This window comes from Carcharodon carcharias (assembly GCF_017639515.1).
Source record: "Carcharodon carcharias isolate sCarCar2 chromosome 40 unlocalized genomic scaffold, sCarCar2.pri SUPER_40_unloc_4, whole genome shotgun sequence".
Classification (NCBI taxonomy): domain Eukaryota; kingdom Metazoa; phylum Chordata; class Chondrichthyes; order Lamniformes; family Lamnidae; genus Carcharodon; species Carcharodon carcharias.
In genome coordinates, this window is record NW_024470858.1 from 456,108 (window position 1) to 482,038 (window position 25,931).

The following is a 25,931-nucleotide window of genomic DNA, read 5'->3' on the forward strand; positions in this document are numbered from 1 at the left end:
ATGGAGGGGGAATGGGAACACCGGTCCCGGGATGGTGGACGGGGAACGCAGGTGTCTTGAGGTCCACAGCTACAGCAAGTTACAGGCAGCAAAAAAACACCTGGACCTGAGCCTTGGAATAGTCACCCTGAAAAAAGACAGGCAGAGAGAGAGAGAGTCAGTGACAGTGAGGGAGAGAGAGAGAGAGGGAGTCAGTGACAGTGAGGGAGAGAGAGAGAGAGGGAGTCAGTGACAGTGAGGGAGAGAGAGAGAGAGAGAGAGGGAGTCAGTGACAGAGAGAGAGAGAGTCAGTGACAGTGAGGGGGAGAGAGAGAGAGAGGGAGTCAGTGACAGTGAGGGAGAGAGAGAGAGAGAGAGAGGGAGTCAGTGACAGAGAGAGAGAGAGTCAGTGACAGTGAGGGGGAGAGAGAGAGAGAGGGAGTCAGTGACAGAGAGAGAGAGAGTCAGTGACAGTGAGGGGGAGAGAGAGAGAGAGGGAGTCAGTGACAGTGAGGGAGAGAGAGAGAGAGAGAGAGGGAGTCAGTGACAGAGAGAGAGAGAGAGTCAGTGACAGTGAGGGGGAGAGAGAGAGAGAGGGAGTCAGTGACAGAGAGAGAGAGTCAGTGACAGTGAGGGAGAGAGAGAGAGAGGGAGTCAGTGACAGTGAGGGAGAGAGAGAGAGAGAGAGGGAGTCAGTGACAGAGAGAGAGAGAGTCAGTGACAGTGAGGGGGAGAGAGAGAGAGAGGGAGTCAGTGACAGAGAGAGAGAGAGAGAGTCAGTGACAGTGAGGGAGAGAGAGAGAGGGAGAGGGAGTCAGTGACAGTGAGGGAGAGAGAGAGAGAGAGAGAGAGTCAGTGACAGTGAGGGAGAGAGAGAGAGAGAGAGTCAGTGACAGTGAGGGGGGGAGAGAGAGAGAGAGGGAGTCAGTGACAGAGAGAGAGAGAGGGAGTCAGTGACAGTGAGGGAGAGAGAGAGAGGGAGAGGGAGTCAGTGACAGTGAGGGAGAGAGAGAGAGGGAGTCAGTGAAAGTGAGGGAGAGAGAGTCAGTGAGAGAGAGAGAGAGTCAGTGACAGTGAGGGAGAGAGAGAGAGTCAGTGACAGTGAGGGAGAGAGAGTCAGTGAGAGAGAGTCAGTGACAGTGAGGGAGAGAGAGAGGGAGAGAGAGTCAGTGACAGTGAGGGAGAGAGAGAGGGAGAGAGAGTCAGTGACAGTGAGGGAGAGAGAGAGGGAGAGAGAGTCAGTGACAGTGAGGGAGAGAGAGAGAGAGAGGGAGTCAGTGACAGTGAGGGAGAGAGAGAGGGAGTCAGTGAAAGTGAGGGAGAGAGAGAGAGGGAGTCAGTGAAAGTGAGGGAGAGAGAGTCAGTGAGAGAGAGAGAGAGAGTCAGTGACAGTGAGGGAGAGAGAGAGTCAGTGACAGAGAGAGAGAGTCAGTGACAGTGAGGGAGAGAGAGAGAGTCAGTGACAGTGAGGGGGAGAGAGAGAGAGAGGGAGTCAGTGACAGTGAGGGAGAGAGAGAGAGGGAGAGGCAGTCAGTGACAGTGAGGGAGAGAGAGAGAGCGTCAGTGACAGTGAGGGAGAGAGAGTCAGTGACAGAGAGAGAGAGTCAGTGACAGTGAGGGAGAGAGAGAGTTAGTGACAGTGAGGGGGAGAGAGAGAGAGGGAGTCAGTGACAGTGAGGGAGAGAGAGAGAGTCAGTGACAGTGAGGGAGAGAGAGAGAGAGAGAGTCAGTGACAGTGAGGGGGAGAGAGAGAGAGGGATCAGTGACAGTGAGGGAGAGAGATTCATAGAGAGAGGTAGACGGACAGAGAGAGAGAGGGAGTCAGTGACAGTGAGGGAGAGAGGGATTCAGTGGCAGAGAGAGAGAGAGTCAGTGACAGTGAGGGGGAGAGAGAGAGAGAGGAAGTCAGTGACAGTGAGGGAGAGAGAGAGAGAGAGTCAGTGACAGTGAGGGAGAGAGAGAGTCAGTGACAGACAGAGAGAGAGAGAGAGTCAGTGAGGGAGAGAGACAGTCAGTGACAGTGAGGGAGAGAGAGAGAGAGAGGGAGTCAGTGACAGTGAGGGAGAGATTCAGTGACAGAGAGAGAGAGAGTCAGTGACATAGAGAGAGAGAGAGAGAGTCAGTGACAGTGAGGGAGAGAGAGAGTCAGTGACAGTGAGGGAGAGAGAGATTCAGTGACAGAGAAAGAGAGAGTCAGTGACAGTGAGGGGGAGAGAGAGAGAGTCAGTGACAGTGAGGGAGAGAGAGATTCAGAGAGAGGGAGACGCACAGAGAGAGAGAGAAAAAGTCAAGACAGAGAGAGAGGGATGAAGGGAGAAGGGGGGGCAGAGAGAGAAAGAGACAAGCAGACAAGACAGAGAGAGAGAGAGAGATGGAGCTACAGAGGGAGATAGACAGAGGGAGAGAGAGAAAAACAGAGAGTGAGGGGAGACAGAGACAGAGATGAAAAGCAGTGACAGGCTGCTTGGGGCACTCCCTGATCTGCCGACACTAACTGATTCCGATCTGGCGATAGTCACAGTGGATGTGGCTGCTCCCTGTGGTCTGTGTGTGTGAGTGAGACGTGGGGTAGAGGCCCAGGGCAATGGAGGACCTGGGTCTAAACAGGGTGGATATATGTGTGTGTTTATCTGTGTGTGTGTGTCTGTATGTGAACGTGTAAATGCTGTGTACGCGTGTGTCTGTATGTGAATGTGTAAATGCTGTGTGCGCGTGTCTGTATGTGAATGTGTAAATGCTGTGTGTGTGTGTGTATGTGAATGTGTAAATGCTGTGTGTGTGTGTGTGTGTGTATGTAAATGTGTAAATGTGTGTGTGTCTGTATGTGAATGTGTAAATGTGTGTGTGTGTATGTGAATGTGTAAATGTGTGTGTGTTGTGCACGTGTCTGTATGTGAATGTGTAAATGCTGTGTGTATGTGTGTGTGTGTATGTGAATGTGTAAATGTGTGTTTGTGTGTGTGTATATGTGAATGTGTAAATGCTGTGTGTGTGTGTGTGTGTATATATGTGAATGTGTAAATGTGTGTTTGTGTGTGCTTGTGTCTGCATGTGAATGTGTAAATGTGTGTTTATGAGTGTGTCTGTATGTGAATGTGTGATTGTGTGCTGCTTGTGAATGTGTAAATGTGTGTGTGTGTCTGCATGTGAATGTGTAATTGTGCGTTTGTGAGTGTGTGAGTCTGTATGTGAAAATGTAAATGTGTGTGTGTGTGCATGTGTCTGCATGTGAATGTGTGTTTGTGAGTGTGTGCGTGTGTCTGTATGTGAATTTATAAATGTTGTGTGTGTCTGTGTTTGTGTCTGTCTGTATGCAAATGTGTAAGTGTCTGTGTGTATCTGTCTGCTTGTGAATGTGTAAATGTCTGTTTGTGTGTACAATGTGTGAAATTCTGTGTGACTGTGTGTGTGTGGACTGTGTGAGAGTGTATGCGTGTGGGCTGTCTGTGAAATTCTGAGTGACTGTTGGGACTGTGTGTGTGTGAGAGTCTGTGTGGACTGTGTGTGAGAGTCTGTGTGGACTGTGTGTAAGAGTCTGTGTGAGAGTGTGTGTGTGTGTGGACTGTGTGCGAGTGTCTGTATGGACTGTGTGTGAGAGTGTGTGTGTGTGGACTGTGTTTGAGAATCTGAATGGACTGTGTATGAGAGGGTGTGTGTGTGTGTGGACTGTATGTGAAAGGGTGTGCATGTGTCTGTATGTGAATGTCTAAATGCTGTGTGTGTCTGTGTGTCTGTCTGTATGTGAACGTGTGTCTGTGTGTGTGTACAATGTGAGAAATTCTGTGTGACTGTGTGTGTGTGGACTATGTGTGCAAGTCTGTGTGACAGTGTGTGTGGACTGTGTGAGAGTGAATGCATGTGGACCCTGTGTGAAACTCTGTGTGACTGTTGTGAGTGTGTGTGTGTGGACTGTTTGAGAGTCTGTGTGGACTGTGTGTGAGAGAGTTTGTATGTGTGTGGACTGTGTGTGAGAGAGAGTGTGTGTGTGTGGATGTTGTGAGAGTGTGTGTGGACTGTGTGAGGGTCTGTGAGAGTGTGTTTGTGTGTACTGTGCTTGAGAATCTGTGTGAGAGTGTGTGTGTGTTTGTGTGGACTGCGTGTGTGAGATTGTGTGTGTGTGTGTTTGTGTGGACTGCATGTGTGAGATTGTGTGTGTGTGTTTGTGCGAACTGCGTGTGTGAGGTTGTGTGTGCGTTTGTGTCGACTGTGTAAGATTGTGTGTGTGTTTGTGGGGACTGTGTGTGAGATTGTGTGTGTGTTTGTGTGGACTGTGTGTGTGAGATTGTGTGTGTGTGTTTGTGCGAACTGCGTGTGTGAGATTGTGTGTGCGTTTGTGTTGACTGTGTAAGATTGTGTGTGTGTTTGTGTGGACTGTGTGTGAGATTGTGTGTGTGTTTGTGTGGACTGTGTGTGAGATTGTGTGTGTGTTTGTGTGGTCTGTGTGAGAGATTGTGTGTGTGTTTGTGTGGACTGTGTGTGAGATTGTGCGTGTGTTTGTGTGGACTGTGTGAGATTGTGTGTGTGTTTGTGTGGACTGTGTGAGAGATTGTGTGTGTGTTTGTGTGGACTGTGTGAGAGATTGTGTGTGTGTTTGTGTGCACTGTGTGAGAGATTGTGTGTGTGTTTGTGTGGACTGTGTGTGTGAGATTGTGTGTGTTTGTGTGGACTGGGTGAGAGATTGTGTGTGTGTTTGTGTGGACTGTGTGTTTGAGATTGTGTGTGTGTTTGTGTGGACTGTGTGAGAGATTGTGTGTGTGTTTGTGTGGACTGTGTGAGAGATTGTGTGCGTGTTTGTGTGGACTGTGTGAGAGATTGTGTGTGTGTTTGTGTGGACTGTGTGAGAGATTGTGCGTGTGTTTGTGTGGACTGTGTGAGAGATTGTGTATGTGTTTGTGTGGACTGTGTGAGAGATTGCGTGTGTGTTTGTGTGGACTGTGTGAGAGATTGTGTGTGTGTTTGTGTGGACTGTGTGAGAGATTGTGTGTCTGTTTGTGTGGACTGTGTGTGTGAGATTGTGTGTGTGTTTGTGTGGACTGTGTGTGTGAGATTGTGCATGTGTTTGTGTGGACTGTGTGTGAGAGATTGTGTGCTTGTGTGGACTGTGTGAGAGATTGTGTGTGTGTTTGTGTGGACTGTGTGAGAGATTGTGTGTGTGTTTGTGTGGACTGTGTGAGAGATTGTGTGTGTGTTTGTGTGGACTGTGTGAGATTGTGTGTGTCTTTGTGTGGACTGTGTGTGTGAGATTGTGCATGTGTTTGTGTGGACTGTGTGTGAGAGATTGTGTGTTTGTGTGGACTGTGTGAGAGATTGTGTGTGTGTTTGTGTGGACTGTGTGAGAAATTGTGTGTGTGTTTGTGTGGACTGTGTGTGTGAGATTGTGCATGTGTTTGTGTGGACTGTGTGAGAGATTGTGTGTGTGTTTGTGTGGACTGTGTGAGAGATTGTGTGTGTGTTTGTGTGGACTGTGTGAGAGATTGTGTGTGTGTTTGTGTGGACTGTGTGAGAGATTGTGTGTGTGTTTGTGTGGACTGTGTGAGAGATTGTGTGTGTGTTTGTGTGGACTGTGTGAGAGATTGTGTGTGTGTTTGTGTGGACTGTGTGAGAGATTGTTTGTGTGTTTGTGTGGACTTTGTGTGTGAGATTGTGTGCGTGTTTGTGTGGACTGTGTGAGAGATTGTGTGTGTGTTTGTGTGTGTGTGTTTGTGTGGACTGTGTGAGAGATTGTGTGTGTGTTTGTGTGGACTGTGTGTGTGAGATTGTGTGTTTGTGTGGACTGTGTAAGATTGTGTGTGTTTGTGTGGACTGTGTGTGTGAGATTGTGTGTGTGTTTGTGTGGACTGTGTGAGAGATTGTGTGTGTGTTTGTGTGGACTGTGTGAGAGATTGTGTGTGTGTTTGTGTGGACTGTGTGAGAGATTGTGTGTGTGTTTGTGTGGACTGTGTGAGAAATTGTGTGTGTGTTTGTGTGGACTGTGTAAGAGATTGTGTGTGTGTTTGTGTGGACTGTGTGTATGAGATTGTGCATGTGTTTGTGTGGACTGTGTGTGAGAGATTGTGTGTTTGTGTGGACTGTGTGAGAGATTGTGTGTGTGTTTGTGTGGACTGTGTGAGAGATTGCGTGTGTGTTTGTGTGGACTGTGTGAGAGATTGTGTGTGTGTTTGTGTGGACTGTGTGAGAGATTGTGTGTGTGCTTGTGTGGACTGTGTGAGAGATTGTGTGTGTGTTTGTGTGGACTGTATGAGAGATTGTGTGTGTGTTTGTGTGGACTGTGTGAGAGATTGTGTGTGTGTTTGTGTGGACTGTGTGAGAGATTGTGTGTGTGTTTGTGTGGACTGTGTGAGAGATTGTTTGTGTGTTTGTGTGGACTGTGTGTGTGAGATTGTGTGCGTGTTTGTGTGGACTGTGTGAGAGATTGTGTGTGTGTTTGTGTGGACTGTGTGAGAGATTGTGTGTGTGTTTGTGTGGACTGTGTGTGTGAGATTGTGTGTGTGTTTGTGTGGACTGTGTGTGTGAGATTGTGTGTTTGTGTGGACTGCGTAAGATTGTGTGTGTGTTTGTGTGGACTGTGTGTGTGAGATTGTGTGTGTGTTTGTGTGGACTGTGTGAGAGATTGTGTGTGTGTTTGTGTGCACTGTGTGAGAGATTGTGTGTGTGTTTGTGTGGACTGTGTGAGAGATTGTGTGTGTGTTTGTGTGGACTGTGTGAGAGATTGTGTGTGTGTTTGTGTGGACTGTGTGAGAGATTGTGTGTGTTTGTGTGGACTGTGTGTGTGAGATTGTGTGTGTGTTTGTGTGGACTGTGTGAGAGATTGTGTGTGTGTTTGTGTGGACTGTGTGAGAGATTGTGTGTGTGTTTGTGTGGACTGTGTGTGAGAGATTGTGTGTGTGTTTGTGTGGACTGTGTGTGAGAGATTGTGTGTGTGTTTGTGTGGACTGTGTGCGAGATTGTGTGTGTGTTTGTGTGGACTGTGTGAGAGATTGTGTGTGTGTTTGTGTGGACTGTGTGTGTGAGATTGTGTGGACTGTGTAAGATTGTGTGTGTGTTTGTGTGGACTGTGTGTGAGAGATTGTGTGTGTGTTTGTGTGGACTGTGTGAGAGATTGTGTGTGTGTTTGTGTGGACTGTGTGAGAGATTGTGTGTGTGTTTGTGTGCACTGTGTGAGAGATTGTGTGTGTGTTTGTGTGGACTGTGTGTGAGATTGTGTGTGTGTTTGTGTGGACTGTGTGAGAGATTGTGTGTGTGTTTGTGTGGACTGTGTGTGAGAGATTGTTTGTGTGTTTGTGTGGACTGTGTGTGAGACATTGTGTGTGTGATTGTGTGGACTGTGTGAGAGATTGTGTATGTGTTTGTGTGGACTGTGTGTGTGAGATTGTGTGTATTTCCACCTTAGTCACGTCTATTGGCCAATACGAGCAGTTGACTCAGGGAGGATATGTCTGCTTTTGGGTGACAGGAGAGGATGGGCTTCATCAAGCACTTCTGAGGAAGTACAGATCTAGAGGTTAGTTCCAGGAATAACCAGCAACTGAAACCCTGTCACATCTCTGATCTCATTCACCCATGAACATCTCTAAGTGATTGGACTAGAGACAGACACACACACACACACAAACAAACAAAAAGAGGAATATACACACAGTCCCTGTCTCACACACACACACACACACACACACATACACAGGCACACATTCTCTCTCTCACACACACACACACAGACATACATAAACAGGCGCACACACACACATAAATATATACACACATTCTCTCACACACACACACACACAGACATACATAAACAGGCGCACACACACAAATATATACACGCATTCTCTCTCACACACACACACACACATACATAAACAGGCGCACACACACACATAAATATATACACACATTCTCTCACACACACACACACATACATAAACAGGCAGACACAAACACACACATACACACAGGCACACATAAATATATACACACGTTCTCTCACACACACAGGCATACATAAACAGACACACACACACACACTCAAACGTATACACACAGACATGCATAAACAGACACATGCACGCTCCCTCACACACACACACACACACACACACACAAGAACCTGGGCTGATTCACCACCAACCCCACACCACCCCCCTAACCCAGGGTTCAGTGGATAGGGTTCGGGAGCAGGAACCCGAACATGAATTAATCCCCCTCCCTAACCCAGGGGTCAGTGGACTGGGATCAAGAGCAGGAACCCGGGCTGATTCACGCCCCTTCCCTAACCGAGGGGTCAGTGGACAGGGATGGGGAGCAGGAACCCGGGCTGATTCACCCCCCTCCCTAACCCAGGGGTCAGTGGACAGGAATGGGGAGCAGGAACCCGGGCTGATTCACCCCCCTCCCTAACCCAGGGGTCAGTGGACAGGGATGGGGAGCAGGAACCCGGGCTGATTCACCCCCCTCCCTAACCCAGGGGTCAGTGGACAGGGATGGGGAGCAGGAACCCGGGCTGATTCACCCCCCTCCCTAACCCAGGGGTCAGTGGACAGGGATGGGGAGCAGGAACCCGGGCTGATTCACCCCCCCTCCCTAACCCAGGGGTCAGTGGACAGGGATGGGGAGCAGGAACCCGGGCTGATTCACCACCCTCCCTAACCCAGGGGTCAGTGGACAGGGATCGGGAGCAGGAACCCGGGCAGGAAGCTGATTAGGGAAAAATTGCAAATGGATGTGATGCTGGGAGATGTGATGAAGAGTGTCATGAGGAGATTAATATTTCCATGAGGAACGTGGGCAGACTGTAAGAGCCCATGGGATTCAGAGTAATGAGGCAAACTGGATAAAAGGTTGTCTTTGTAACAGGAAACAAAGGGTAATGGTTGATAGATGCCCTTGTGAATGGAAAGTTGCCCCAAGGAGGGTCCACGGGGCTCAGTGTTGGGACCCTTGCTGTTTGGGTTATATATTAACGATTTGGACATGAACGTGGGGGACACGATCGGGGGAATTTGCAGATGACACAAAGATTGTCCGAGTAGTGGACAGTGTAGAGGATAGTCATAATCTCCAAAACCATAGAGATGGGCTGGTGGAGTGGGCAGTAAAGTGGCAGATGGATTTTAACATAGTGTGAGGTCATACAATTAGGGAGGTCAAACAGTTCCAGGGATTACACAGTAAATGGGAATATACTAAGAGGGGTAGATGAAGTGAGAGACCTTGGCGTACAAGTACACAGATCCCTGAAGGCAGCAGTTCAAGTAGACAAGGTTGTAAAGAAGGCATATGGAATGCGCTCCTTCACTGGCAGATGTATAGAATATAAGAGTAAGGATATCATGCTGGAATTGTATAAAACACTGGTGAGGCCACAATTGGAGTATTGCGTGCAGTTCTGGTCACCACATTACAGGAAGGATGTAATAGCTCTGGAGAGAGTGCAGAGGAGGGTTAAAAGAATGTTGCCAGGGTTAGAAAAGTGTAGCTATGAGGAGAGAATGGATAGGGTGGGGTTATTTTCCTTAGAACGAAGAAGGCTGAGAGGTGACTTGATTGAGGTGTACAAAATAATGAGGGGAATAGATAGAGTGGACAGGATCAAATTGTTTCCCTTGGCAGAGAATTCTAGAACCAGGGGACATAGATTCAAGATAAGTGGCAGAAGGTGTAGGGGGAACATGAGGAGGAACTTTTTTATGCAGAGGGTAGTGGGTGTCTGGAACTCGCTGCCCAAGTTGGTGGTAGAGGCAGAAGCTCTAAACTCATTTAAAAAGTACCTGGATCTGCACCTTAAGTGCTGTAAGCTGCAGGGCTATGGGCCAGGTGCAGGAAGGTGGGGTTAGAAAGGGCATCTGGGTGTCCTGGGGCTGGCATGGACAAGATGGGCTGAATGGCCTCCTTCTGTGCAGTAACGTTTCTATAGTTCTACCGGTTGATAAAGGGGCAGACACAGGTTCAGTTTAAAGGAGGACAGTGTGAGGTTCTGAAGTACTTTGGTAGGGAGAACGAGGAGTGGAAATTGGGACAGGTTTAAAAAGGATGCAGGGTGTTAGGGGGCTGGTGGGAACAGGATAACACTGCTCAACAGAGAACGTTGTCCTTGGTGCTCTGGACAGAGCGCAGAATCACAGAAGTAACTATGAACCTTCACGAACAAGACTGCTTCAGCTTTCAGTGGATAATCCTGTCCAGCTCCGGACTCGAGGAAGAATGCAAAGGGTGAAGTGGGACAGCAGGGATGCGTTCCAGGGATGGAGGGGCGGAGAGAGAGACACTGGAGAAGCTGGGATTGTCCTCCTCGGAGCAGGGAGGGTTAAGAGGAGATTCAGCGGAGCCGCTGTGGATCAGGGTGGGGTTGGGGAGACGCGATGAGCAGGAAGCACTCCCTGCGGCAGAAGGGCTGGGAAACCAAGGTGAGGGGGTGGCAGAGGATCAGGGAAAGAGGAGCACTGGATTACACAGCGACTGACGGAGAGCTGGAAGGCCCTGAGAGAAAGGGCGGCGGAAGCAGATCCAATAGAAACTGCCGAAAGAGGAATTGGAGGAATAGGGGGAGGGGAAACGTGGAGAGGGAGAGGGAGGGGTGAATTGGGAAGACTAAGCAACTGGACAGCTCTGTCAAAGAGCGAGCAGCCTCTCCCTGCGGAGCAACTCAGAATGGTGCAGCTTTGGAGAAATGGTTGGCAGTGACCCTGGCAATGATGCAGGCAGAGAGACGTTTCCTACTTCCATCACTGAAAGAGGAGAAGCCTGTTATCGACACTTACAGACCAGAGCACAGAAGGAACTGGAAATGTCACAACAAGACAGAATCGGATGGGCCATTTGCCATCAGTACAGAATCACAGAACTAAGTACAGAGAGGCAGAAGTCAACACAGAGGTCAAGGTCCAGGAGACGGGTTAATATGGAGAATAACCCAACAGGGAGTGACAGGCTGGAGTCTAATCGGGGGGGTTTATATATAGAATAACAGATACCCGGGAGTGAGTTACAGACTGGAATCTAATCGAGGGGTTCAGGGGGTTTATATATTGAATAACAGATACCCGGGAGTGAGTTACAGACTGGAATCAAATCGAGAGGTTCAGGGGGTTTATATATAGAATAATACATACCCGGGAGTGAGTTACAGACTGGAAACTAATCGAGGGGTTCGGGGGGGGGTTTATATATAGAATAACAGGTACCCGGGAGTGAGTTACAGACTGGAATCAAATCGAGGGGTACAGGGGGTTTATATATAGAATAACAGATACCCGGGAGTGAGTTACAGACTGGAATCTAATCGAGGGGATCGGGGTGGTTTATATATAGAATAATAGATACCCGGGAGTGAGTTACAGACTGGAATCTAATTGAGGGCTTCGGGGTGGTTTATATATAGAATAACAGATACCCGAGAGTGAGTTACAGACTGGCATCTAATCGAGGGGTTCGGGGTGGTTTATATATAGAATAACAGATACCCGGGAGTGTGTTACAGACTGGAATCTAATCGAGGGGTTCGGGGTGGTTTATATATAGAATAACAGGTACCCGGGAGTGAGTTACAGACTGGAATCTAATCGAAGGGTTCAGGGGGTTTATATATAGAATAACAGATACCCGGGAGTGAGTTACAGACTGGAATCTAATCGAAGGGTTCAGGGGGTTTATATATAGAATAACAGATACCCGGGAGTGAGTTACAGACTGGAATCTAATCGAGGGGTTCGGGGGGATTTATATATAGAATAACAGGTACCCGGGAGTGAGTTACAGACTGGAATCAAATCAAGGGCTACAGGGGTTTATATATAGAATAACAGATACCCGGGAGTGAGTTACAGACTGGAATTTAATCGAGGGGTTCAGGGGGTTTATATATAGAATAACAGATACCCCGGAGTGAGTTACAGACTGGAATCTAATCGAGGGGTTCGGGGTGGTTTATATATAGAATAACAGATACCCGAGAGTGAGTTACAGACTGGAATCTAATCGAGGGGTTCGGGGTGGTTTATATATAGAATAACAGATACCCGGGAGTGTGTTACAGACTGGAATCTAATCGAGGGGTTCGGGGTGGTTTATATATAGAATAACAGGTACCCGGGAGTGAGTTACAGACTGGAATCTAATTGAAGGGTTCAGGGGGTTTATATATAGAATAACAGATACCCGGGAGTGAGTTACAGACTGGAATCTAATCGAGGGGTTCGGGGTGGTTTATATATAGAATAACAGATACCCGGGAGTGTGTTACAGACTGGAATCTAATCGAGGTGTTCGGGGTGGTTTATATATAGAATAATAGATACCCGGGAGTGAGTTACAGACTGGAATCTAATCGTGGGGTTCGGGGGGGTTTATATTTAGAGTAACAGATACCCGGGACTGAGTTACAGACTAGAATCTAATTGAGGGTTACAGGGTGGTTTATATATAGAATAACAGATACCCGGGAGTGAGTTACAGACTGGAATCTAATCGAGGGTTACGGGGTGGTTTATATATAGAATAACAGATACCCGGGAGTGAGTTACAGACTGGAATCTAATCGAGGGGTTCGGGGGGATTATATACAGAATAACAGATACCCGGGAGTGTGTTACAGACTGGAATCTAATCGAGGGGTTCGGGGGGTTTATATACAGAATAACAGATACCCGGGAGTGTGTTACAGACTGGAATCTAATCGAGGGGTTCGGGGGGTTTATATACAGAATAACAGATACCCGGGAATGAGTTACAGACTGGAATCTAATCGAGGGGTTCGGGGGGTTTAAATACAGAATAACAGATACCCGAGAGTGTGTTACAGACTGGAATCTAATCGAGGGGTTCGGGGTGGTTTATATATAGAATAACAGGTACCCGGGAGTGAGTTACAGACTGGAATCTAATTGAAGGGTTCAGGGGGTTTATATATAGAATAACAGATACCCGGGAGTGAGTTACAGACTGGAATCTAATCGAGAGGTTCGGGGGGATTTATATATAGAATAACAGATACCCGGGAATGAGTTACAGACTGGAATCTAATCAAGGGGTTCAGGGGGTTTATATATAGAATAACAGATACCCGGGAGTGAGTTACAGACTGGAATCTAATTGAGGGGTTCGGGGGGATTTATATATAGAATAACAGATACCCGGGAGTGAGTTACAGACTGGAATCTAATCGAGGGGTTCAGGGGGTTTATATATAGAATAACAGATACCCGGGAATGAGTTACAGACTGGAATCTAATTGAGGGGTTCGGGGGGTTTATATACAGAATAACAGGTACCCGGGAGTGTGTTACAGACTGGAATCTAATCGAGGGGTTCGGGAGGTTTATATATAGAATAACAGATACCCTGGAGTGAGTTACAGACTGGAATCTAATCGAGGGGTTCGGGGGGTTTATATATAGAATAACAGATACCCGCGAGTGAGTTACAGACTGGAATCTAATCGAGGGGTTCGGGTTTGTTATATATAGAATAACAGATACCCGGGAGTGAGTTACAGACTGGAATCTAATCGAGGGGTTCGGGGTGGTTTATATATAGAATAACAGATACCCGGGAGTGAGTTACAGACTGGAATCTAATCGAGGGGTTTGGGGGGTTTATATATAGAATAACAGATACCCGGGAATGAGTTACAGACTGGAATCTAATTGAGGGGTTCGGGGGGTTTATATACAGAATAACAGGTACCCGGGAGTGTTTACAGACTGGAATCTAATCGAGGGGTTCGGGGGGTTTATATATAGAATAACAGATACCCTGGAGTGAGTTACAGACTGGAATCTAATCGAGGTGTTCGGGGGGTTTATATATAGAATAACAGATACCCGGGAGTGCGTTACAGACTGGAATCTAATCGAGGGGTTCGGGTTTGTTATATATAGAATAACAGATACCCGGGAGTGAGTTACAGACTGGCATCTAATCGAGGGGTTCGGGGTGGTTTATATATAGAATAACAGATACCCGGGAGTGTGTTACAGACTGGAATCTAATCGAGGGGTTCGGGGTGGTTTATATATAGAATAACAGGTACCCGGGAGTGAGTTACAGACTGGAATCTAATTGAAGGGTTCAGGGGGTTTATATATAGAATAACAGATACCCGGGAGTGAGTTACAGACTGGAATCTAATCGAGGGGTTTATATATAGAATAACAGATACCCGGGAGTGAGTTACAGACTGGAATCTAATCGAGGGGTTCGGGGGGATTTATATATAGAATAACAGGTACCCGGGAGTGAGTTACAGACTGGAATCAAATCAAGGGCTACGGGGGTTTATATATAGAATAACAGATACCCGGGAGTGAGTTACAGACTGAAATTTAATCAAGGGGTTCAGGGGGTCTATATATAGAATAACAGATACCCGGGAGTGAGTTACAGACTGGAATCTAATCGAGGGGTTCGGGGGGGTTTATATATAGAATAACAGATACCCAGGAGTGAGTTACAGACTGGAATCTAATCGAGGGGTTCGGGGGGGTTTATATATAGAATAACAGATACCCGGGAGTGTGTTACAGACTGGAATCTAATCGAGGGGTTCGGGGTGGTTTATATATAGAATAACAGGTACCCGGGAGTGAGTTACAGACTGGAATCTAATTGAAGGGTTCAGGGGCTTTATATATAGAATAACAGATACCCGGGAGTGAGTTACAGACTGGAATCTAATCGAGGGGTTCGGGGTGGTTTATATATAGAATAACAGATACCCGGGAGTGTGTTACAGACTGGAATCTAATCGAGGGGTTCGGGGTGGTTTATATATAGAATAATAGATACCCGGGAGTGAGTTACAGACTGGAATCTAATCGTGGGGTTCGGGGGGGTTTATATTTAGAGTAACAGATACCCGGGACTGAGTTGCAGACTAGAATCTAATTGAGGGTTACAGGGTGGTTTATATATAGAATAACAGATACCCGGGAGTGAGTTACAGACTGGAATCTAATCGAGGGTTACGGGGTGGTTTATATATAGAATAACAGATACCCGGGAGTGAGTTACAGACTGGAATCTAATCGAGGGGTTCGGGGGGATTATATACAGAATAACAGATACCCGGGAGTGTGTTACAGACTGGAATCTAATCGAGGGGTTCGGGGTGGTTTATATATAGAATAACAGGTACCCGGGAGTGAGTTACAGACTGGAATCTAATTGAAGGGTTCAGGGGGTTTACATATAGAATAACAGATACCCGGGAGTGAGTTACAGACTGGAATCTAATCGAGGGGTTCGGGGGGATTTATATATAGAATAACAGATACCCGGGAATGAGTTACAGACTGGAATCTAATCAAGGGGTTCAGGGGGTTTATATATAGAATAACAGATACCCGGGAGTGAGTTACAGACTGGAATCTAATTGAGGGGTTCGGGGGTATTTATATATAGAATAACAGATACCCGGGAGTGAGTTACAGACTGGAATCTAATCGAGGGGTTCGGGGTGGTTTATATATAGAATAACAGATACCCGAGAGTGAGTTACAGACTGGAATCTAATCGAGGGGTTCGGGGTGGTTTATATATAGAATAACAGATACCCGGGAGTGTGTTACAGACTGGAATCTAATCGAGGGGTTCGGGGTGGTTTATATATAGAATAACAGGTACCCGGGAGTGAGTTACAGACTGGAATCTAATTGAAGGGTTCAGGGGGTTTATATATAGAATAACAGATACCCGGGAGTGAGTTACAGACTGGAATCTAATCGAGGGGTTCGGGGTGGTTTATATATAGAATAACAGATACCCGGGAGTGTGTTACAGACTGGAATCTAATCGAGGGGTTCGGGGTGGTTTATATATAGAATAATAGATACCCGGGAGTGAGTTACAGACTGGAATCTAATCGTGGGGTTCGGGGGGGTTTATATTTAGAGTAACAGATACCCGGGACTGAGTTACAGACTAGAATCTAATTGAGGGTTACAGGGTGGTTTATATATAGAATAACAGATACCCGGGAGTGAGTTACAGACTGGAATCTAATCGAGGGTTACGGGGTGGTTTATATATAGAATAACAGATACCCGGGAGTGAGTTACAGACTGGAATCTAATCGAGGGGTTCGGGGGGATTATATACAGAATAACAGATACCCGGGAGTGTGTTACAGACTGGAATCTAATCGAGGGGTTCGGGGGGTTTATATACAGAATAACAGATACCCGGGAGTGTGTTACAGACTGGAATCTAATCGAGGGGTTCGGGGGGTTTATATACAGAATAACAGATACCCGGGAATGAGTTACAGACTGGAATCTAATCGAGGGGTTCGGGGGGTTTAAATACAGAATAACAGATACCCGAGAGTGTGTTACAGACTGGAATCTAATCGAGGGGTTCGGGGTGGTTTATATATAGAATAACAGGTACCCGGGAGTGAGTTACAGACTGGAATCTAATTGAAGGGTTCAGGGGGTTTATATATAGAATAACAGATACCCGGGAGTGAGTTACAGACTGGAATCTAATCGAGAGGTTCGGGGGGATTTATATATAGAATAACAGATACCCGGGAATGAGTTACAGACTGGAATCTAATCAAGGGGTTCAGGGGGTTTATATATAGAATAACAGATACCCGGGAGTGAGTTACAGACTGGAATCTAATTGAGGGGTTCGGGGGGATTTATATATAGAATAACAGATACCCGGGAGTGAGTTACAGACTGGAATCTAATCGAGGGGTTCAGGGGGTTTATATATAGAATAACAGATACCCGGGAATGAGTTACAGACTGGAATCTAATTGAGGGGTTCGGGGGGTTTATATACAGAATAACAGGTACCCGGGAGTGTGTTACAGACTGGAATCTAATCGAGGGGTTCGGGGGGTTTATATATAGAATAACAGATACCCTGGAGTGAGTTACAGACTGGAATCTAATCGAGGGGTTCGGGGGGTTTATATATAGAATAACAGATACCCGCGAGTGAGTTACAGACTGGAATCTAATCGAGGGGTTCGGGTTTGTTATATATAGAATAACAGATACCCGGGAGTGAGTTACAGACTGGAATCTAATCGAGGGGTTCGGGGTGGTTTATATATAGAATAACAGATACCCGGGAGTGAGTTACAGACTGGAATCTAATCGAGGGGTTTGGGGGGTTTATATATAGAATAACAGATACCCGGGAATGAGTTACAGACTGGAATCTAATTGTGGGGTTCGGGGGGTTTATATACAGAATAACAGGTACCCGGGAGTGTTTACAGACTGGAATCTAATCGAGGGGTTCGGGGGGTTTATATATAGAATAACAGATACCCTGGAGTGAGTTACAGACTGGAATCTAATCGAGGTGTTCGGGGGGTTTATATATAGAATAACAGATACCCGGGAGTGCGTTACAGACTGGAATCTAATCGAGGGGTTCGGGTTTGTTATATATAGAATAACAGATACCCGGGAGTGAGTTACAGACTGGCATCTAATCGAGGGGTTCGGGGTGGTTTATATATAGAATAACAGATACCCGGGAGTGTGTTACAGACTGGAATCTAATCGAGGGGTTCGGGGTGTTTTATATATAGAATAACAGGTACCCGGGAGTGAGTTACAGACTGGAATCTAATTGAAGGGTTCAGGGGGTTTATATATAGAATAACAGATACCCGGGAGTGAGTTACAGACTGGAATCTAATCGAAGGGTTCAGGGGGTTTATATATAGAATAACAGATACCCGGGAGTGAGTTACAGACTGGAATCTAATCGAGGGGTTCGGGGGGATTTATATATAGAATAACAGGTACCCGGGAGTGAGTTACAGACTGGAATCAAATCAAGGGCTACAGGGGTTTATATATAGAATAACAGATACCCGGGAGTGAGTTACAGACTGAAATTTAATCGAGGGGTTCAGGGGGTTTATATATAGAATAACAGATACCCCGGAGTGAGTTACAGACTGGAATCTAATCGAGGGGTTCGGGGTGGTTTATATATAGAATAACAGATACCCGAGAGTGAGTTACAGACTGGAATCTAATCGAGGGGTTCGGGGTGGTTTATATATAGAATAACAGATACCCGGGAGTGTGTTACAGACTGGAATCTAATCGAGGGGTTCGGGGTGGTTTATATATAGAATAACAGGTACCCGGGAGTGAGTTACAGACTGGAATCTAATTGAAGGGTTCAGGGGCTTTATATATAGAATAACAGATACCCGGGAGTGAGTTACAGACTGGAATCTAATCGAGGGGTTCGGGGTGGTTTATATATAGAATAACAGATACCCGGGAGTGTGTTACAGACTGGAATCTAATCGAGGGGTTCGGGGTGGTTTATATATAGAATAATAGATACCCGGGAGTGAGTTACAGACTGGAATCTAATCGTGGGGTTCGGGGGGGTTTATATTTAGAGTAACAGATACCCGGGACTGAGTTGCAGACTAGAATCTAATTGAGGGTTACAGGGTGGTTTATATATAGAATAACAGATACCCGGGAGTGAGTTACAGACTGGAATCTAATCGAGGGTTACGGGGTGGTTTATATATAGAATAACAGATACCCGGGAGTGAGTTACAGACTGGAATCTAATCGAGGGGTTCGGGGGGATTATATACAGAATAACAGATACCCGGGAGTGTGTTACAGACTGGAATCTAATCGAGGGGTTCGGGGTGGTTTATATATAGAATAACAGGTACCCGGGAGTGAGTTACAGACTGGAATCTAATTGAAGGGTTCAGGGGGTTTACATATAGAATAACAGATACCCGGGAGTGAGTTACAGACTGGAATCTAATCGAGGGGTTCGGGGGGATTTATATATAGAATAACAGATACCCGGGAATGAGTTACAGACTGGAATCTAATCAAGGGGTTCAGGGGGTTTATATATAGAATAACAGATACCCGGGAGTGAGTTACAGACTGGAATCTAATTGAGGGGTTCGGGGGGATTTATATATAGAATAACAGATACCCGGGAGTGAGTTACAGACTGGAATCTAATCGAGGGGTTCAGGGGGTTTATATATAGAATAACAGATACCCGGGAATTAGTTACAGACTGGAATCTAATTGAGGGGTTCGGGGGGTTTATATACAGAATAACAGGTACCCGGGAGCGTGTTACAGACTGGAATCTAATCGAGGGGTTCGGGGGGTTTATATATAGAATAACAGATACCCTGGAGTGAGTTACAGACTGGAATCTAATCGAGGGGTTCGGGGGGTTTATATATAGAATAACAGGTACCCGGGAGTGAGTTACAGACTGGAATCTAATCGAAGGGTTCAGGGGGTTTATATATAGAATAACAGATACCCGGGAGTGAGTTACAGACTGGAATCTAATCGAGGGGTTCGGGGGGATTTATATATAGAATAACAGGTACCCGGGAGTGAGTTACAGACTGGAATCAAATCAAGGGCTACAGGGGTTTATATATAGAATAACAGATACCCGGGAGTGAGTTACAGACTGGAATTTAATCGAGAGGTTCAGGGGGTTTATATATAGAATAACAGATACCCCGGAGTGAGTTACAGACTGGAATCTAATCGAGGGGTTCGGGGTGGTTTATATATAGAATAACAGATACCCGAGAGTGAGTTACAGACTGGAATCTAATCGAGGGGTTCGGGGTGGTTTATATATAGAATAACAGATACCCGGGAGTGTGTTACAGACTGGAATCTAATCGAGGGGTTCGGGGTGGTTTATATATAGAATAACAGGTACCCGGGAGTGAGTTACAGACTGGAATCTAATTGAAGGGTTCAGGGGGTTTATATATAGAATAACAGATACCCGGGAGTGAGTTACAGACTGGAATCTAATCGAGGGGTTCGGGGTGGTTTATATATAGAATAACAGATACCCGGGAGTGTGTTACAGACTGGAATCTAATCGAGGGGTTCGGGGTGGTTTATATATAGAATAATAGATACCCGGGAGTGAGTTACAGACTGGAATCGAATCGTGGGGTTCGGGGGGGTTTATATTTAGAGTAACAGATACCCGGGACTGAGTTGCAGACTAGAATCTAATTGAGGGTTACAGGGTGGTTTATATATAGAATAACAGATACCCGGGAGTGAGTTACAGACTGGAATCTAATCGAGGGTTACGGGGTGGTTTATATATAGAATAACAGATACCCGGGAGTGAGTTACAGACTGGAATCTAATCGAGGGGTTCGGGGGGATTATATACAGAATAACAGATACCCGGGAGTGTGTTACAGACTGGAATCTAATCGAGGGGTTCGGGGTGGTTTATATATAGAATAACAGGTACCCGGGAGTGAGTTACAGACTGGAATCTAATTGAAGGGTTCAGGGGGTTTACATATAGAATAACAGATACCCGGGAGTGAGTTACAGACTGGAATCTAATTGAGGGGTTCGGGGGGTTTATATACAGAATAACAGGTACCCAGGAGCGTGTTACAGACTGGAATCTAATCGAGGGGTTCGGGGGGTTTATATATAGAATAACAGATACCCTGGAGTGAGTTACAGACTGGAATCTAATCGAGGGGTTCGGGGGGTTTATATATAGAATAACAGGTACCCGGGAGTGAGTTACAGACTGGAATCTAATCGAAGGGTTCAGGGGGTTTATATATAGAATAACAGATACCCGGGAGTGAGTTACAGACTGGAATCTAATCGAGGGGTTCGGGGGGATTTATATATAGAATAACAGGTACCCGGGAGTGAGTTACAGACTGGAATCAAATCAAGGGCTACAGGGGTTTATATATAGAATAACAGATACCCGGGAGTGAGTTACAGACTGGAATTTAATCGAGGGGTTCAGGGGGTTTATATATAGAATAACAGATACCCCGGAGTGAGTTACAGACTGGAATCTAATCGAGGGGTTCGGGGTGGTTTATATATAGAATAACAGATACCCGAGAGTGAGTTACAGACTGGAATCTAATCGAGGGGTTCGGGGTGGTTTATATATAGAATAACAGATACCCGGGAGTGTGTTACAGACTGGAATCTAATCGAGGGGTTCGGGGTGGTTTATATATAGAATAACAGGTACCCGGGAGTGAGTTACAGACTGGAATCTAATTGAAGGGTTCAGGGGGTTTATATATAGAATAACAGATACCCGGGAGTGAGCTACAGACTGGAATCTAATCGAGGGGTTCGGGGTGGTTTATATATAGAATAACAGATACCCGGGAGTGTGTTACAGACTGGAATCTAATCGAGGGGTTCGGGGTGGTTTATATATAGAATAATAGATACCCGGGAGTGAGTTACAGACTGGAATCTAATCGTGGGGTTCGGGGGGGTTTATATTTAGAGTAACAGATACCCGGGTCTGAGTTGCAGACTAGAATCTAATTGAGGGTTACAGGGTGGTTTATATATAGAATAACAGATACCCGGGAGTGAGTTACAGACTGGAATCTAATCGAGGGTTACGGGGTGGTTTATATATAGAATAACAGATACCCGGGAGTGAGTTACAGACTGGAATCTAATCGAGGGGTTCGGGGGGATTATATACAGAATAACAGATACCCGGGAGTGTGTTACAGACTGGAATCTAATCGAGGGGTTCGGGGTGGTTTATATATAGAATAACAGGTACCCGGGAGTGAGTTACAGACTGGAATCTAATTGAAGGGTTCAGGGGGTTTACATATAGAATAACAGATACCCGGGAGTGAGTTACAGACTGGAATCTAATCGAGGGGTTCGGGGGGATTTATATATAGAATAACAGATACCCGGGAATGAGTTACAGACTGGAATCTAATCAAGGGGTTCAGGGGGTTTATATATAGAATAACAGATACCCAGGAGTGAGTTACAGACTGGAATCTAATTGAGGGGTTCGGGGGGATTTATATATAGAATAACAGATACCCGGGAGTGAGTTACAGACTGGAATCTAATCGAGGGGTTCAGGGGGTTTATATATAGAATAACAGATACCCGGGAATTAGTTACAGACTGGAATCTAATTGAGGGGTTCGGGGGGTTTATATACAGAATAACAGGTACCCGGGAGTGAGTTACAGACTGGAATCTAATCGAGGGGTTCGGGGTGGTTTATATATAGAATAACAGATACCCGCGAGTGAGTTACAGACTGGAATCTAATCGAGGGGTTCGGGTTTGTTATATATAGAATAACAGATACCCGGGAGTGAGTTACAGACTGGAATCTAATCGAGGGGTTCGGGGTGGTTTATATATAGAATAACAGATACCCGGGAGTGAGTTACAGACTGGAATCTAATCGAGGGGTTTGGGGGGTTTATATATAGAATAACAGATACCCGGGAATGAGTTACAGACTGGAATCTAATTGAGGGGTTCGTGGGGTTTATATACAGAATAACAGGTACCCGGGAGTGTGTTACAGACTGGAATCTAATCGAGGGGTTCGGGGGGTTTATATATAGAATAACAGATACCCTGGAGTGAGTTACAGACTGGAATCTAATCGAGGGGTTCGGGTTTGTTATATATAGAATAACAGATACCCGGGAGTGAGTTACAGACTGGAATCTAATCGAGGGGTTCGGGGTGGTTTATATATAGAATAACAGATACCCGAGAGTGAGTTACAGACTGGAATCTAATCAAGGGGTTCAGGGGGTTTATATATAGAATAACAGATACCCGGGAGTGAGTTACAGACTGGAATCTAATCGAGGGGTTCGGGGGGGGTTTATATATAGAATAACAGATACCCGGGAATGAGTTACAGACTGGAATCTAATCGAGGGGTTCAGGGGGTTTATATATAGAATAACAGATACCCGGGAATGAGTTACAGACTGGAATCTAATCAAGGGGTTCAGGGGTTTATATATAGAATAACAGATACCCGGGAGTGAGTTACAGACTGGAATCTAATCGAGGGGTTCGGGGGATTTATATATAGAATAACAGATACCCGGGAATGAGTTACAGACTGGAATCTAATCAAGGGGTTCAAGGGGTTTATATATAGAATAACTGATACCCGGGAGTGAGTTACAGACTGGAATCTAATCGAGGGGTTCGGGTGGGTTTATATATAGAATAACAGATACCCGTGAATGAGTTACAGACTGGAATCTAATCAAGGGGTTCGGGGGGTTTATATATAGAATAACAGATACCCGGGAGTGAGTTACAGACTGGAATCTAATCGAGGGGTTCGGGGTGGTTTATATATAGAGTAACAGATACCCGGGAGTGAGTTACAGACTGGAATCTAATCGAGGGGTGCGGGCGGTTTATATGTAGTGTAAAAGGTATCTCGGAGTGTGTTGAAGGTCGTACTCCAGCTCGGGCTGAGCCAGTGTTTGATAATTCAGTTTTGGCACTAATTCCTGGTTTTCTCTACTCTGCGTCTCTCTCTCTGAAGCCCACAGTCGCACACGATTCAACGACCCCTTTGTTTCGCTGCTCTGCTGTCTTCCCACAGGTCTACGTGATGGTGCCTGCCCCCTTGCACTGGGATGTCCTGACTGCTCCTGGCATTGTGTGTGAGTACACGGTGTTCCTGCAGCGATTCTCCTCTGCCCCCCATCGGCCCGGATTCAACGTCCTCTTGAGCAGCTTCACTGCCCGTCACTCTGCCAAGGTTTGTCTTCACCTGTGGGACCGGCAACTTCCCAACCCCTCTGCTCCCCAAGCCCAGAGGCACCATCGGTCTGAGTCTTGTGTGCCTCCTGCTGGACGTTTGGAGTGGGGGGAGGCGTTGGGCAGAGCGCTGATATACCTCCCTCCAATCCGAAGCAGAGAAAGCGGCAGGGTGAGGAGCAGGCCGCCTTCCATTCCCGACCCCTCCTCAGCCCGACTCTGCGCGCTCCGGCTGCCACTTCTCCTCGGGCTCCAGCATTGCCCCCCTCGGCGGCAGCCACTCAACTCTCGGCCAAGGAACCGCTTTCGTCTCCTCATCGAAATTGCTTTAGTCCCGGGGTCGGAGTAGTTGTGGGGGGGGGGGTGTGGGGGGGGGGGAGATGGGGTTGTAGTTGGCATCTGACGGGCCTCGGTCTTGAGCCCACGCAGGGCGTGGGTGAAGGATCGAGAGCAGAGAGGGTTCGGTCTCTGCCATGTTGTCTCGGGGGTGACTGAAACCCCCCCACCCGGGCGGCTCCAGGCGAGAGGAACCACATTCCCGAAGAAAATCCCTTCCGGCGTCGAGGCGGAGTTGGCGTCCAAAAGGCCTCAGGCCTGGGGTCACGCGGTGCGGGTGCAGCCAAAGAGAGAGAGAGAGGATTGATCCCGTCGACCCGGGGCGAGAGGAACCGCCTTTGGTCGCTCGCCCACCTGCCGGGGGGTTCGTTCCCGTCGAAAATATCTTCCGGCGTCGAGGCGGAATTGGCGTCCAGCAGGCCTCAGGCCTGGGGTCACGTGGGGGTCAAGGGGGGTCAACTGGCTATTGGTGGGGGCTGCGGGGGTTAATGGAAGTTCCCTCAAAGCAGGGAGAGGGCCTGTCCTCAGTGGGGTGGGGGAGGCAGGGGTAGGTGCAGGCAATGGACCCTTGCCCACTCCCAGGGCCCCAGGGAGAGGAGTTGGCCCCTCACCCATTTGGATTCCTTCTTCTCTCCAGCATCTTCAGCCTCCGCCATTTTGAAACGGTTGGCACATCCAGCCCGCTGCGCGCGCAGCCAGGAAGCCAGCAGCCGGCCGCCTAGCCGCAGAGCGCAGGCGCCAGGGTCATTCGACGGTGCAACGGAGGCAGCGGCGCCAGCAGCAGCAGCGCGCAGGCGCCAAGGGGCGAAGGCCGCAGCGGCAGCCGCGCGCAGGCGCCTAGGAGCGAGGCCAACCCACGCCCCCCAACACCTCGCGCCAGCGCGCAGGCGCAGGGCGCAGGAGGCGGCCGAACTCACGCCACGCCCACACCCGGCTCGATCGCGCGCCGCGCAGGCGCGGAATTCGGGAAAAACGCCGGCCGGTCAGGAAGGGGCGGGGTCCGCAGCCGACAGGGGAAGGAGGAGGTGCCCGACGCCACCTCCCCATTGGATGGCAGGGAGAGCACACGTGGGACACGGAGGGCGGCGATTGGCCGGCAGCCAGGTCAGCTGACCGGCAGCGGAAGTAGCTGGGGAAATAAAGGGAAGAGGAGCAGAGGAGAAGGTGAGAAAATGTCTTTGATCCAAATGGTTTTAATTCTTAAATAATCAGAGTTTTAACCTTAAACTAGTCAAATGTAGTCTCAGAATTTAACTTTATAATCAGAGAGAGACAGGGTCTGTAATATTCATCATTACAGTAATAATCCCCACAGAGGGTCTGTAATATACTCAATATATTCATCATCACAGTAATAATCCCCACAGAGGGTCTGTAATATACTCAATATATTCATCATCACAGTAATAATCCCCACAGAGAGTCTGTAATATTCACAATATATTCATCATTACAGTAATAATCCCCACTGAGAGTGTAATATACACAATACATTCATCATCACAGTAATAATCCCCACAGAGTCTGTAATATACACAATATATTCATCATCACAGTAATAATCCCCACAGAGTCTGTAATAGACACAATATATTCATCATTACAGTAATAATCCCCACAGAGAGTCTGTAATATACACAATGTATTCATCATTACAGTAATAATCCCCACAGAGAGTCTGTAATATACACAATGTATTCATCATTACAGTAATAATCCCCACTGAGAGTCTGTAATATACACGATATATTCATCATCACAGTAATAATCCCCACAGAGGGTCCGTAATAAACTCAATACATTCATCATCACAGTAATAATCCCAACAGAGAGTCTGTAATATACACAATATATTCATCATCACAGTAATAATACCCACAGAGAGTCTGTAATATACTCAATATATTCATCATCACAGTAATAATTCCCACAGAGGGTCTGTAATATACTCAATATATTCATCATCACAGTAATAATCCCCACAGAGAGTCTGTAATATTGAAAATATATTCATCATTACAGTAATAATCCCCA

General features: G+C 46.9%; 1 protein-coding gene across 1 annotated transcript in view; it reads left to right on the forward strand.

The window, feature by feature from the left end:
- Nucleotides 1–24,993: 24,993 nt before the first annotated feature.
- Nucleotides 24,994–25,931, forward strand: part of LOC121275037 (polyhomeotic-like protein 1) — a gene marked incomplete at its 3' end in the record, with an annotated part of 273,630 nt that continues 272,692 nt past the window's right edge. The window contains exon 1 of the mRNA XM_041182427.1: nt 24,994–25,061. The remainder of the gene's footprint in view (nt 25,062–25,931) is intronic.